Consider the following 15,124-nt stretch of genomic DNA (forward strand, 5'->3'; position numbering starts at 1 on the left):
AACAAATGAGTCTGTATTTACACAGCAAGGTTTGTTTTCCCAACTTGTGCACTCATTCTTAAGGCTCACTTGCTTATGTAAATCCCACCACACCTGACATTCTAACTGTAATTTAAAGAGTTGGCAAAACCCCTGCAAGTTCTCAAAGCAGACCTTGCTTGTCTCAGAAACTTTGCATGTTCTGTTCACCTGCTTGGTACTTCCCCGGGAACACGCACACACACACTTCACATGATTCCTTGCATTTTCTTTCTTCTTTTAAAATTCATGATTTTTCTTTAAAAAAAAAAAGATTTTATTTATTTTTTTGAAAGAAAGAGAGTGTGAGAGGCGAGCAGAAGGAGAAGACTCCCCGCTGAGCAGGGAGGCCGTGGGGCTCCGTTCCAGAACCCTGAGATCATGACCTGAGCCCAAGGCAGATGCTCAACCGAACCACCCAGGTGCCCCAATTTCTTTCATTTTCGGTCTCAGTATCCCTTCCCTTTCCTTGCTGGCTCAAGTTTGGACCGGGCATTTGAAATTTATGTCTCAGTCCTAACATTCTCTAGTGTATTTCCCTATATATAACTTGTTGTCGACTCCCAAAGGCTTCATACACAGTACATTTCAATAAACACTAGGGTTGCATAAATGAGTGAATAGAGGGAGGAATTGCTGGAGCAGAGAGAGTCACATTTCACTGTCCCTGAGATCCTAGTCTTTAAACACAAGCAGGGGTGAGAGGCTATTTTGTGGGCATACTCCTGAAGACAGATTAACTCCTCCTTAGGCTGAGAATAGCCAACAACTTGAGAAGTGGGATGGAGTAAGTTTTCTTTTTTTTTTTTTTTTTCCCTCTGTGTCTTCTGCCTATCTTACAAAAAAAAAAAAAAAAAAAAAAAAAGAAAGAAAGAAAGAAAGAAAGAAAAGAAAAGAAAAAAAAAAAAGTTCAGAGTGGTCCCCTGGAAAAAATAAGAGCATCAAACTGAAATGTCACTAAGATCCCTTCTGGAAACACTTTGAGATAAAAATCCCCACCACTTATGAGCATTTCATCAGCAGCAAATGAGACAGAACACTTAGCTATGTTTACGATTTCATGGCAGTATGAACCTTATATATAAAATTTCCTAAATCACATTTTTGTTTGTTACTTTAGCCTTAGTTTTTTAGTCTTATTTTTCTTTCATAAGGATGAGGGAGAGAAAAGAGATTTGCTAGCCCTTTGTCAAGACAACAGCCAGCCCTGCCTGGCAAGAGGTCGTCTCTTTAGCCTTTTTGATTTAATCTCCCTCTTGGCGTACTTACCAGAACTTTTTGAAGTGTAAGCCATAATGCTGGGTACTCAGTAAATGTTTGTTGAGCTGAGATGCGTGGACTATTTAAGCACTTAACTTTGATGACCTCGGAACATTGTTCTTGTAGTAACAACCTGAGTGAGAAGTGCATGAATTGTCCCCATTTTACACTGGATTATACATGACTTTCTAGGAAGTTAAAAAAAAAAAAATGGAGAAAATTGCAGGAGCAGTAATTTTTTGAGTATTAGAGATAAGAAGTATCAACAAAATGATGAACTCCTAGTTCATCCACTATTTAACTCTAAGTAGATGGGTTCTATCCTGTATCTTTAAGTTATTGTCACTGCCGTGTCATAAATTATAGTGACATACACTTTCTTTCTTATATTCCTCTGTAGCAGAGTAAGCAAAATCGCCCGTGTCACATTCTCTGTACGGTTTCCAATAGGCGGGACTTTGAAAAACGTAATAGCGATTTGAATGGGAAAAATAAACAAATCTGTAAAACTCTATCATCTTACATCTTTTTTTTTATATGCTCCAATACACAAATCCCTTTTACCCACAAAGATAGCTGACAGATAGAGTCACAACCCCAATTTAAGTGAAGAATGAAACTAAGAAGTTAGTGTAGGACTGCAGCCAGAAGGAAATCCAGAAAGTTGCCTACCTACCCTTCCAATGAGCTGAAATTTCCTTTCCCCTCCTCTTCCTTTTCCCTTTCTGAATCCTAATTTTCCTTTTTTAACCTGGAACATACTGATTTCACAATAGTGTTTATTATCAGGTCCTCTCTACCGGTTTTGTTTGTTCCTAAAAAATTAGGCTTTCACGGAAATTTGCTTTGATAAATAAACAGCAATTAGAATATCATCTCCCTAGGGGTGCCTGGGTGGCTCAGTCAGTTAAGCATCTGACTCTTAATTCTGGCCCAGGTCATGATCTCAGGGTCATGATCTTAGAGTTGTGAGATCAAGCCCCCGGTCCAGTCTGGTTCTGTGCTCAGTGGGGAGCCAGCTTTGAATTCTTTCTCTCTCCCTCTGCCCCTCCCCGCCTGTGCTCTCTCTAAAAATAAAAATCTCAAAAAATTTTTAAAAAGAACATCTTCTTCCTCAAGGTAGGTACTCAAAATTTGATGGGATAAATTAATGTGTTTTGCATCATGTAAATTAACCTTTTGGTTATACAGCTTGGAGTAAGAAGATTTTCAGAAGAGATTGTAAAGAGAGGGACCAAATTGGCAATCCATCCCAGCTCCAATCTCCTTCTCTGCCATCCTTTCTGGGTCATCTTTGTCTAAAATGTCAGAATTAGTCTCTGAATATGGCAAGAAGCAGCCCTAATCTCTACTTAGCAAAGATGAAAAAATGTAATGTCAGGATGTGATAAAACTATCCAAATTATATTAAATCTGAAAAGCAATGAGCAGAATAGACACAGAACTACTGAGTGTTTACCCAGGGAGAAGTGCAAAAGGGAATGCCTGGGGAAAATTTAGTTTCTTCCACTAAATTATCAATTTTACAGGGCTAGAGTCCTATCTGTTTGTTTGCCCCTATACCTAACTTCTAGTAAACACATAGTCTGACACATGGTACAGGCTCAAGAAACACTGACTGACTGAATGATATTTTATTCATTTTTCACTAGAGCTAAGAGCAAATATTACTTTTCTAGTCATAAAAATAAACAATAAAGATTGAAAAAACAACTATGCCACATGTCAGATTGTAGGGCCTCCATAAATCTTTGTTGAATGACTGAACCCAGGGACAGAGCATGAAATCATCCACACAAACTGGGAATCATGAATCACTGCTCTTCAGCAGTATGAAAACCACACATTTCATCAGAATAAAATTGAAAAGCTAACTTGGGCATGCACAGGTAATCTGTGATCCTGCCCTTCCCGTTATTTTATGGACTTACCCTGGTACTTAAGAGACCAGAGCTTTCCAGTATGATTTTATTTAGTACATGTCTGCTCCCCTTCAAATGTATCTTTATTCCCATGTATTCTTTCCTCTTTCCCTCCAGAGTTAGAGAAAGTGCTATTTTCTGTCTCCAAAGCTAACCTCTCCACCCATGACCCTGATTCCATCCTCTAAATTCTTATTTCAGGGCCCAATGGTTATCAAGCATCCCTTTTGGAATGCAGCTCGTTCCCTATGGTTGCTTTCATTCAGTCCATAACCATGCACAACTCATGTCTCCTAAAAACAAAGACCCAAACTCCCAGCACCCAAAGAGTTGATCAAACTATTGCCCATGTAGCAACTCCCCTTCATCTTCCAAAGGTGAGTCATTCCCTGATAATCTGGATGTACTTCAAGCCTCTCCAGAGACTGGCAAGGTGGGATGAAGAGCAAATTTTGAAGTAGGCTACAAACCAGCAAGGCTGGACTTCTAGGTTTGGCTGGACTTCCACTCCCTTGGTACTACTGCCAATTCAGTATCTGAATTCCCAATTCCCAATTCTGATTATTGTAGTTGCCTCATGCAGCTCTTAATCATCTTTAATTGGAACACTTGGTAATTAGCCTTGTTTTATTTTCTTGTTGTCCATGCCCAGCTATGACCTTCTCTGTCTGCCTTCACAACTACCTGAGATAGTTTTCCCCAGTTTTAGGTTGCCAATGAAATAGGACAAGGGTTTTGTTTCCTGATCACCCACTTTCTCCTTAAATTTTATACTTTGGATTCTATCTTCATCACTTAAATATCTTTAAAGACCACTTCTTTGCAAAATCAAGGGTATTCTTCAATTTAATCATAATTCTCCCTGGGGTGCCTGGGTGGTTCAGTCAGTTAAGCATCTGCCTTTGGCTCAGGTCATGATCCCAGGGTCTTGGAATCGAGCACCACATCAGGCTCTCTGCTAAGCGGGAGCCTCCTTCTCCCTCTCCCTGCTGCTCTCCCTGCTTATACTCTCTCTGTCATATAAATACATAAATTCTTTAAAATAACAAAAATAATAATAATTCTCCTCTATGAATCATTTTTTAAAAAATTCTGGACCAGAGATCACACACTGGCATATGCAGACCAAATTAAGATTACAAGTGTGTTTTTCCACATGGACATTGTTTTAAAAAAATATTTATCTTTTTTTTTCCCTTAAAGATTTATTTCCATTTATTTGACAGAGAGATTACAAGTAGGCAGAAAGGCAGGCAGAGAGAGAGGGGAAGCAGCCTTCCTGCTGAGCAGAGAGCCCAATGCAGGGCTCGATCCTAGGACCCCGAAATCATGACGTGAGCCGAAGGCAGAGGCTTAACCCACTGAGCTACACAGGTGCCCCTAAAAAAATCTATTTCTTTTAAAATCAATTACTTTAAGGGGCACCTGGCTGGCTTAGTTGGTAGACATGAAACTCTTGATCTCAGGGTTGTGAGTTCAAGCACCACACTGGGTGTGCAGCCTACTTAAAATTAAAATAATAATTATAAATTTAATATGGGGCACACACCTTTTATTTATCTGTCCCACCCCTTCTTATTACTTCATATTTGGCTTGCTCCAGTGATATCTGCCTGACTTTCAAGGGAATGAAATAAGCAACTCCTATTTGGAATAGGCTCTCCTTTGAGATATATATCCAATTTGGACACTACCCTTGTTTTCGTTTGTTTGCTGTTTGTTGGTTGAATTACTTTTATGACCACTCTCTCTGTTCCTGCTCCCTCAAGTTCTTCCAATTCTGCTTCCTCATTCCATCTTTGAAATATTCACACTTTATAAGATAAGCTCTTGGGTCTTCTCTCACCATACCTGCTCCCTTGGCACGCTCACCCAATCTTACACATTCATTGACACCCTTACTTAGTGACTATGAAGAGTCTACACACTCAGCCCTGGCTAACCCATGAGTTCTAGTGTGTTCTCAAAGAGTGCACTATACAGCTTCACTAACAGTTCTGGAAATCCTTTAAATTCAGTATGTACAAATTAATTTTTTTCTCTTGTCCTTAATACTTGGTGCCTTACCCTCATTCCTTATCCTTGTAGTTACCACTAATCTCCTAATCACCTGGATTCAAAATACCTATTATTTTTATCTTTCTGTGACATCTCTTTATTGTCAAGCTCTGTTTCCTCTGTCACTCTTGCTGATCTTATCTTCATGTCTCTCGTATGATGCTTATGAATAATCAGCCTTTTCTGAATTGATAGTGTTATTCTTTAAAATCTCCAGAAAATTATGCATACTTAATATTTTCTTAGACAAACTATTGTTGATCTTTTTAAATGTACACCCTTTTGAAGATACTAACTTGCATGCACCAAGTTCAGCTTCCCTTTCCTTCTAGAGTATCAGGAGGACTGGTCTTCCATACCAGAGTATCTCATAGCCCCACCTTTCTTCTTGCAGACGTAGTCCCAAAAAGCATCTTACACTGTATTCACAGATAAAAGGAAGTCTGTCATTTTCATCTGTTAAGGAACTGTCAAGGGACTGGTCACCATTACTTGTTGTAATGCAGTTTGACGGACAAGAGTTTTGTTTTAAATTCTGAATCTGATCATTTTTCCTACAACAATACTCATCATTATTTAATTCATTCTTTCAACAAGTTAATAAATTATTCACTTTTCCCCTAAACCAATTATTTTCCACCCCTACCCATTTTAGAAGCCATTTCTAGATTAAACTTTCTGAAGCCTAGCTCCATTGATTTTCCTCCTTTGTTCAAAAGTATTACAACAGTCTCCTTTTGTACATAAAAAAATGTCTAGTTCCAGAGTAGGGAATTCAATTCCATCCATGATCTGAATCCGAGCTTCTTCCCCAAGCCGATTGGATTGATTGCCATGTGTCAAACGTCACAGCAAAATCAAAACTTTCACCTTTCTACCCTGTGGTGGACAGACTCTAGAGTGGCTTCCCATGATCCCCATCACCTGGTGTTCATGGTCTTGCGCAGTACTGTCCCATGAGCAGGGGCATGACCTGTGATCTACTTCTAACACAATACAGCAAATGGGACAAGAGGTCTGTAATTATATGTCTGTGATTGCACATAGAAGATTGTGTGACCATCTTGGTCAAGTCTATTTTTCCCTAACTGGGTTTAAAGAACTATACTTCCATGTTGTGGGTTTCATGCTTGATAGCCTTGATAGCCAGGAACAGAGGTAGCCTCTGTAAGCTGAATACCAAAAACAAACTGAACTACCCTGTTCTTCACCTTCAGAAAGCTGAGTTCTGCCAACTGAAATGGATCCTCAGACAAGTCTCAAATGAGACTGCATTCCTTAACAAACACAGGGATATAGTCTTCTGAGACCCTAAGCAGAGGACTCAGCTAAGCTATTCCAGGATTTCAGACCTATAGATCTGTGAGATAATATGTATTGTTTAGGTGGCAAATTAGTGGTAATTTCTAACACAGCAACAAAAAAACTAATACATATACTTTACTTTACCTCATGCCTGAAAAGGTCTTCTACATGACCAAGAATGTTAATTATACCATAACTTATATCTCAATGCCACTTATCTTGAGAAATTCCCTCAAGTCTTAGAAAGCAATCCTTCCCATCTCTCTACTCCAACAGCTTACCAAACCTACTCTAAGGAACTTTTTTTTTTTTTCCCCAATTTTTATTGTAGATGTATATCTGTTAGACTATAACCTCTTTTTGTTATTGTTGTTATTTTTTATTAACATATAATGTAGTATTTGTTTCAAGGGTAGAGTCTGTGAATCATCAGTCTTACATAATTCACAGCACTCACCATAGCACATGCCCTCCCCAGTGCTCATCACCCAGTCACACTATCTGCCCCTCCTCCGCCCACCACCAGCAACCCTCAGTTTCTTTCCTGAGATTAAGATTCTCTTATGGTTTGTCTCCTCCCCAGTCCTATCTTGTTTCATTTTCCCCTCCCTACCCCCCATGCACCCCCGCCCTGCCTCTCAAATTCCTCCTATCAGAGAGATCATATGATGATTGTCTTTCTCTAACTGACTTATTTCACTTAGCATAATACCTTCTAGTTCCATCCACACCACTGCAAATGGCAAGACCATAACCTCTTAAAAGGCAGAATTTGTGTTTGATTCATCTTTAATATCAAGGGACCTAGCACATTGCCTTGCATGTTTTAATAGCTCAATAAATATTTTTAAGAAATTGACAAAACTTTACAAAATATTTGAGCCTAAATATTTAGATACTGGGAAAATTAAAATATGTGCTTAATATTTTTGTTTCAAAAAAAGTGACAAAGCTTAGTGGGCATCTGATTAGACTAGAAAATATTGCAGAGAAATAGACTCAAATTTCCAATTATTTTTTTCTAGATCGGCTCTAACTGCACTGTGAAACATAAGCAGCTTTTAAAAGAATGATAGAAATGTACAGCATTAGAGAAAACATATGAGACTATTTAGAAATTACCTTTTACATAAATGGTGACAGTTTTCCTAAAAGTGTCATAAGGTCCTAAATATTAAAATAAAAGTAAGGAAGCTTAACTTCATTTCCTCATGGTCCATGATTTTTCAGTTTTCTAATGATAATGAACTTTCTATCTGCTTTAATCAAAACTATTGTCTGTATTGGTAGGGTGACTGATTAGCAAAGACAGGTACATAGATTGATAATTTAACCTTTTTCAATTATGTAAAACAAAATATGTAAAAGTAGAAGCTAATATGAAAGGAATAATCTATTTAACATGAAGACAATCTAGGACAGTGTGTGTGCTTTGTAAAACTGCTACATCATATGTGAAAGGGATTTATGCTTTTATAAGAATTGCTAAACATTAAAGAAAATTGTAATAATGTTTAATATTACATATGGTAATGCTATTATAATAAAAGGGAATTCAGAAATGTATTCTGCTGGGAATGTAACTTCATGTGCTAGCTTATTGAGAATTCATGATTATAATATCTATATTCTATACAAATTGGCTAATTCTCTAATAGTAGCAAGTGCCAGAATATTCAGAGATACTAAATTGTTCTAAAAACTGTTTAAATGTAATTTAGATTCAGGACACTTTTCTAAATATTCACTGATTTAAAAATCATTCAATTGTAGAACTGTGGTTTAACAAAAGAACATTTTTAGATCTCCACTGTATGAACCAGAAAGGACTAGTATCACGGAAAATTTGTTTTATATACAACCCTAAATTGCTAACAATAGAATGGAAATGGTATTTTATAATCAGAGATTTAAAAGTGGTACTCTGTATCTCTAAAATAAATAAAATGAATAAAAACCTCCCAACAAACTGATGCCCTAGTCTTTAATATGTTTTTTTCTAGCATGAAAAATACGGTTAGCATTCAGTAACTGCTATCAAATCAGTCTACATCAAAAGCATGTTCACTTGCTAGAATTTGTGTTGTCATTTTGGAAAATTACTTTAAAGCATGCATCCTATAGCATGTGAAATACTATTGTCAAAAAAGTCATAACATGTTATTTAAAAGAACACATTAAATCCTACATTATTGTAAATATGCTTTTCATAATGCTGCTTGCTAAAATACTTATAAAATATCTTCATTTTATTTTTCAACAGTTTTTCATTGAGGTTTTTATAGTATATACTCTTAATTTGTGCTTTTCTGCAAGGCAATAATTTGAAGATTATCATTATAACAAATACATTCTTTAAAATATAAACGTCTTAAAGTCAATATGCTTATCATTGTTTGTGAACCTACACACACAAATATATATCCATACCTAATCCTTATGAATATATATTTTATCTGCTTTCCCCTTCTACAATCCATTTTCCTAAAGAAGAGATGGAGGATTCCATTTAAAATGAAACCCAGATTATCCCATTCTTCTACTTAAAATATTTCAGTATCTTCCAAAACACTGAGGATAGATCCAAATGTCTTGGTTGCTTAACAACACCCTGTATTATTGGTCCCTCACTGGTCCTCACTCACCATTCTTCCCCAGTTCAGAGAGCAACAGTCACAGTAGTCTATGTTCTGGTCCTTGAATACCCCAAGATTTACCTCTACATTATGGTCACAGCTGCTTCCCCTTTATTTTCTTATGCTTATTTCCTCCTTGGCATGCAAATCTCAGTTTAAATGTCACCTCCTCAGAAAATTCTTGTGGGTCACCAATCTTAAAGTAGCCACCATCACCCAGCCCAGAATATCATCCTGTTTAATTTGCATCTTAGCTGTGCCCATTTGTATGTGTGGGTGTATATGTATTTATTGTTAGTCACAGCCAACCAGAAATTAGCAACATAGACATAGTACCTGGCATAGAGCAGGTGTTTTGAAGGAAGGAAGGAAGCATTGGGATAAATAGGGCTCACTATAGAGTCATACCTGACTTTAAAAAGTTTGGCTTTCTCTGTCATTTGCTAAGTAACCTTAGACAAGTACTCAAATTCTCTAAGCCATTTCTCACTAGCAGAAATGAAATCATATCTATTTCATAAGGATTTGGGGGAAATAAATAACATATTCAATATTTAACACACAGAAAGAAGTAAAATAATGGTAAATATTTATTATAGACAATATATGCATAGATATATGGGGATTATATACAGACAGAGAGAGCCAGAAAGAGAGACTCGTCCTCAAGATAATAAACTGTCATCTAAAGTTGGTTTTGTATGTTATTTATGATTTTTTTAAAAAGATGAGTTAAGATTTATAAAATAACATAAAAACAAAGTTTTGATTGATAGAAGAAACATTAAAAGCTGTACTTGAAGTTAAATGTAATTTTGGCAATATATTTTTCTCCTTAAATTTTGTATATATTTTACTATAAATGTAAAAAAAAATCAAATTATACAGAACTACATAAAGTACACTTTGAAAATTACCTTATTACCAGCTCAATTATATAATTATTAGTTTCATCTTATATGGTCCTTATTTTTATGACAGTGTCCTGAATCAAACACTCTATTGTATTTATTATCGCACACGGTATTGATAACCCATTTTAAAGATGAAGTGACTAGTGGCAGACAATAAATGTTATTTTATAAAAGAAAATTTTTTAAATGTTTTAAGATATGACTGAAGTGAGAATTTATATTTTGATAAAATATGTTTCGCTTTCATTTCCCAGAAAATGTATTTATTTCAAATTTAGAATTTGCTATGCTTGTATAAGACTCTTCAGGTTTGTAATATTATTGAAAGTGTATTCTCTTTAAACCTTCACTTAAAATGTTGATTTTAGGGGCACCTGGGTGGCTCAGTGGTTTAACACCTCTGCCTTCGGCTCAGGTCATGATCCCAGGATCCTGGGATCGAGCCCCCCATTGGGCTCTCTGCTCCATGGGGAGCCTGCTTCCTCCTCTCTCTGCCTGCCTCTCTGCCTACTTGTGGTCACAGTCCGTCAAATAAATAAATAAAATCTTTTTAAAAAATGTTGATTTTAGGGGCACCTGCTGGCTCAGTTGGTGGAGCATGCAACTCTTGATCCTTGAGGTTGCTAAGTTTGAGCCCCATGTTGGGTAGAGAGATTACTTAAAAATAAAATCTCTTTAAAAATTAAAATTTTTTTTTAAATAAGAAAATAAAATGCTAATTTTAAAACTGCAAAATCTAAAAGAAAGTGTGGGGCTTTTATAAAGACCTGGAATTGTCGAGAGAAGAAAATTTATAAGAATAAAAAAAAAAAAAAGAATAAACAAATTTATAATATTATGAGACAGGAAATGACAGGCTGCCTCATCAAGACCTGAATTGTGCTGATCTGTTTGGGTCAGTGTCCAAATGTTGACCTAGGAGATATAGCATGAAAGCAAGTGTCTTACAAACTAACCAGTCACATGGCAGTCTGAACTTCTAGAAGAAGATGAGTGGGGATTATGGGTATTTTTTGAAAATCAAAGACATCACACTTCTAAATTATATATGGCTTTAGTATAAATGAAGAGTGACAGAGAGTGATGTCATGAAGACGGCAGCATAGGTTGTGTCTGACTTAACTCCCCCTCACAAGAAGAACAAGTCACCACTGTGAGGGCCATAGGGTGAGGCTCACCTTGGCAACAAAGACAGATTGCGCTAGAAGAGTAAGAGAAGCAGCTACCCTGTGCTCACTGTATTGCCCCTTTCCAGAACAACACAGCACCACTTGGAGAAGTTCCCCCTGAGCCTCTGGTTCTTCAGTGGAAAAAGAAAACCCAGGGAGGGAAAGCAGCCTTCCCCAGCATAGTGGGTCACATTGTGGGAGCCCCTACCAGGATCTCACACCATGGGGATTAAAGGGGAATCTTTAGGGCCTGTCCACTGAGAATCTGACTGTGATAGAGTCACTGCTGGGAGTTGCTTACAACAACTGCACATGGATCTTGGTAGACAAAATTAACACCTGCAAGTAGTTCTTGCAACTAGCGGCCTTGTTCATCTGTAGAAGAAAGTCAGGAGCACAGTTTAATGAGGGAATTCAGCAGGGTGAAGATCTGCTCGATTTGAATCCTCAAATGAGGGTTTTGCCAGCCCTATGCTTTAAAGCTCTAGTCACAAAAAACAATATGGTACTGGAATGAAAACACATAAGGCCAAAGGAACAGAATTGAGAGCCCAGAAATAAACCCAAGCATGTATGTTCAACTAATATTTGGCAAGGGAGCTAAGAATATACAATAGGAAAAAGATAGTCTCTTCAGTAAATGGTGTTGGGATAACTGAATATTCACATTTAGAAGAATGAAACTGGACTCATATCTTATCACTCAAAAATTAACTCAAAATGGATGAAAGACTTAAGTGTAAGGACAGAAACTATGAACTCCTGGAAGAAAGAGTAAGAACAAAGTTCCTTGACATAGGCCTTGGTAATGATTTTTTGCATATGACACCTAAAGCACAAGCAACAAAATAATAAATTAGCTAGTGGAGCCACACCAAACTAAAAAGCTTCTGCACAACAACAACAACAAAACCAGCAACAAAGTGAAAAGATAACCGATGGAATGGGAAAATATATTTATAAACCATATATCTAAAAAATTATCACATAAAGAGTCATACAACTCAATAACACAATTAAACTATGGGCAAAGGACCTGAATGGACGTTTCTGCAAAGAAGATCTACCTCTGTACATCTATGTAGATGTACCTATCTACCTATGTAGAAGATCATGTACCTATGGGCACATGAAAAGATGTTCAACATCATTAGTTATTAGGGAAAGGCAAATTAAAACACAATAAGGTATCATCCCATACTATTAGACTAGCCATCACCAAAAGACAAGAACTAACAAATGCCGGTGTGAATGCGGAGAAAAGGGAACCCTTGTGCAGTGTTGGTGAGATTCTAAATTGCTACTGCCACTATGGAAAACAATGTAGAAGATTCTCAAAAATTTAAAAATAGAACTATCATTATGACCCAGAAATTCTACTTCTGTAAATATATCCAAAGATGAAAGCATTAACTTGAAAACATATCTTCACCTCTGTGTCCATAGCAGCGTTATTTACAATACTCAAGACATGGAAACAATGCCTCAGTGTGCACTGATGGAGGAATGGATAAAGCATTGTGATGTATATATGATGTATACAATATGTATGCAATGAAATATTATTCAGCCATAAAAAAACAAGGAATTCCTATCATTTGTGACAACATGGATGGACTCTGAAAGCAAACGCTAAGTGAAATAAGTCAGACAGAGAAAGACAAATACCAAATGATCTCACTTACATGTGGAGTATAAAAAAACAGCCACCAAATTCTCAGAAAAGTAGGTTAGAATTGCAGTTATCAGAGGTGAGGGATGGAGAGAGGGGAGACAGTAGGAAAGTGGTTAAAAGGTAGAAACTTCCAGTCATAAGATAAGTATACGGATATAATGTACAGCAGGATGACTGTAGTTAACACTGCTGTATGAGACATAAAAAGTTAAGACAACAAATCTTAAGAGTTCTTATCACAAGGAGAAATATTTTTTCCTTTCCTTTTCTTTTAAAATTGTATCTATAGGAGAAGATGGATATTAGCTTAACCACTTGTTGCAATCATCTCCCAATACATGTTAATCAAATCGTTATGCCGTATGCCTTCATCTTATATAGTGATGTAAGTCAAGTATTTCTCAATAAAACTGGGAAAAATATAGAGTGACAACTATAAAAAGAAAGACTGATACCAATTAACTGACTCTTTTATACTACTCAGAAAAAAGCTCTTAGTTACATTTGTTATTTTAGAAAAGTATATGTTAGACTGAAGGGGTAACCACATGGGTTTTGGCATTCTTCTCTCCTCCCCCACCAAATGAAACATGAAAGGTTGTATCGAAAAGAAGATCAAAATGAAGAACAAATCCAATTTGTTGTAATTTTTGTCAATGATCTCTAATAATTCTGTTTCTCTTCACAAAGTTTAAAGAAGAGTGTTCTGTTCATAACATTTGGATCACAGTGAGATATTTCAGACGTATCAAGTTAAATGAGTGTAGCATAACTAAGTTGTACAATATAGAGTTTTTTCACATTCAAACTTGCATTCCATCAATGTTATTTTAAAATATTAACTTAACAATAAATATGTAGAATATTCTCTATATTTGCTTATTTGCATATTCAAGAAGGGAATGTGTTGCTTATCAGTAATAAAATGATGGAAATAGGCTTTCAGCCTATTTTGGAAACAACTTTGAATTGTAAGTATGAGAAATATTTTGGAGAGTTTTTCTTTTAAATGACAGGCTATTGTTCCATTATGGACATGGCAAGACTAAAGAAGTTCCGTATGGCTGGAGTAGTAGTAACACCACCGATAATTAAAGACTGTACAATGTCTCTACTTAGCTATGGTACTGTAACCATAATTATTTTAGGACTAAAAAGAACTATAGTTTTTCCCCAGTCCAACCCTATTATTTAACAGTTGAAGAAACTGAGGCTCAATTAGATGAATTTGTTTGCCCAAGGCCACTTGGCAAGTTGGAAGCAGAAGAGGGAATGAAATCCACATGTCCTGCCCTCAACTGCTTGACCTCTCCTTATAGTGAAATGGCATGGGTTTTTTTTTTGTTGTTTGTTTGTGGTTTGTTTTTTTTGTGTGTGTGTGTTTTTTTTTTTGGTATTCAATAAATACTTGTTGAGGGGCATGTGGAGGAGGGGCAGGATGGTGAGGGCAAGGGCAAAGGAGGTATGTAGGCTGCCCACCGTCCCCATGGCCCAGCCTCCTGCTCACGTGGTGAGTCGTGGGGGGCTGCTGGGCCACCCTGAGCAGGGAGGCCAGGCCTAGGCTTCAGAGGAAGGGTGGTCCAGTGGTGCAGGGAGTGGGCAGCAGGGGTCATATCAGTGGGCAGCAGCATGATGGAATCAAAAGTTATTAACATTCACTTTTTCCTTCTTTTCTTCAGGACAATAGCTTTGAACAACTGTAATGAAGGGAGCCATGATGCTAATTTTTGCTTTCAATTACACGTAGCTCTGACTGTAAGAATTCATTCCCCCCCCGAAAATCCACTACAATTTTTTGCTTTCATGTAAATGTTATAGCAGATAGTAAACAGGTATCTCAGAGACACAGTTACAAAGTGGCACTGTTGCCATGTTGCATTTTGGGGACACTTCAATATTTTTTAAATAAAACTCACAATTAAAATCATGTGAATAATACAGCAAGAACTACTTTCTTTCCATCTCTCCCCTCAGGTACTTGGCCACTGGGTATACTTTAAATATGATTTTTAACAACTGCATAAAGTTAAATATATCCATTTTACATTAACCCACTATCTCATAAGTTACTCGTAATAGAAGATGTTCTATTATCTCTCCATCCATTCTCTCTTTCTTTCTCTCTCTCCCCCACCTCCCAACCCACCAGTCAGTTGTTATGTTCCAA

General features: G+C 36.8%; 1 long non-coding RNA gene across 1 annotated transcript; it reads right to left on the reverse strand.

Moving 5' to 3' along the window:
• Positions 1 to 833: 833 nt before the first annotated feature.
• LOC116576725 lies at positions 834 to 9,262 on the reverse strand. Its single transcript, XR_004280261.1, has 3 exons — positions 9,209 to 9,262; positions 1,288 to 1,411; positions 834 to 849 (listed from the first exon to the last, which is right to left on the reverse strand). It is a non-coding gene; the product is annotated as an uncharacterized LOC116576725 (long non-coding RNA).
• Positions 9,263 to 15,124: the final 5,862 nt, after the last annotated feature.

The sequence above is a fragment of the Mustela erminea genome, chromosome 17 (genome assembly GCF_009829155.1).
Source record: "Mustela erminea isolate mMusErm1 chromosome 17, mMusErm1.Pri, whole genome shotgun sequence".
NCBI lineage: Eukaryota > Metazoa > Chordata > Mammalia > Carnivora > Mustelidae > Mustela > Mustela erminea.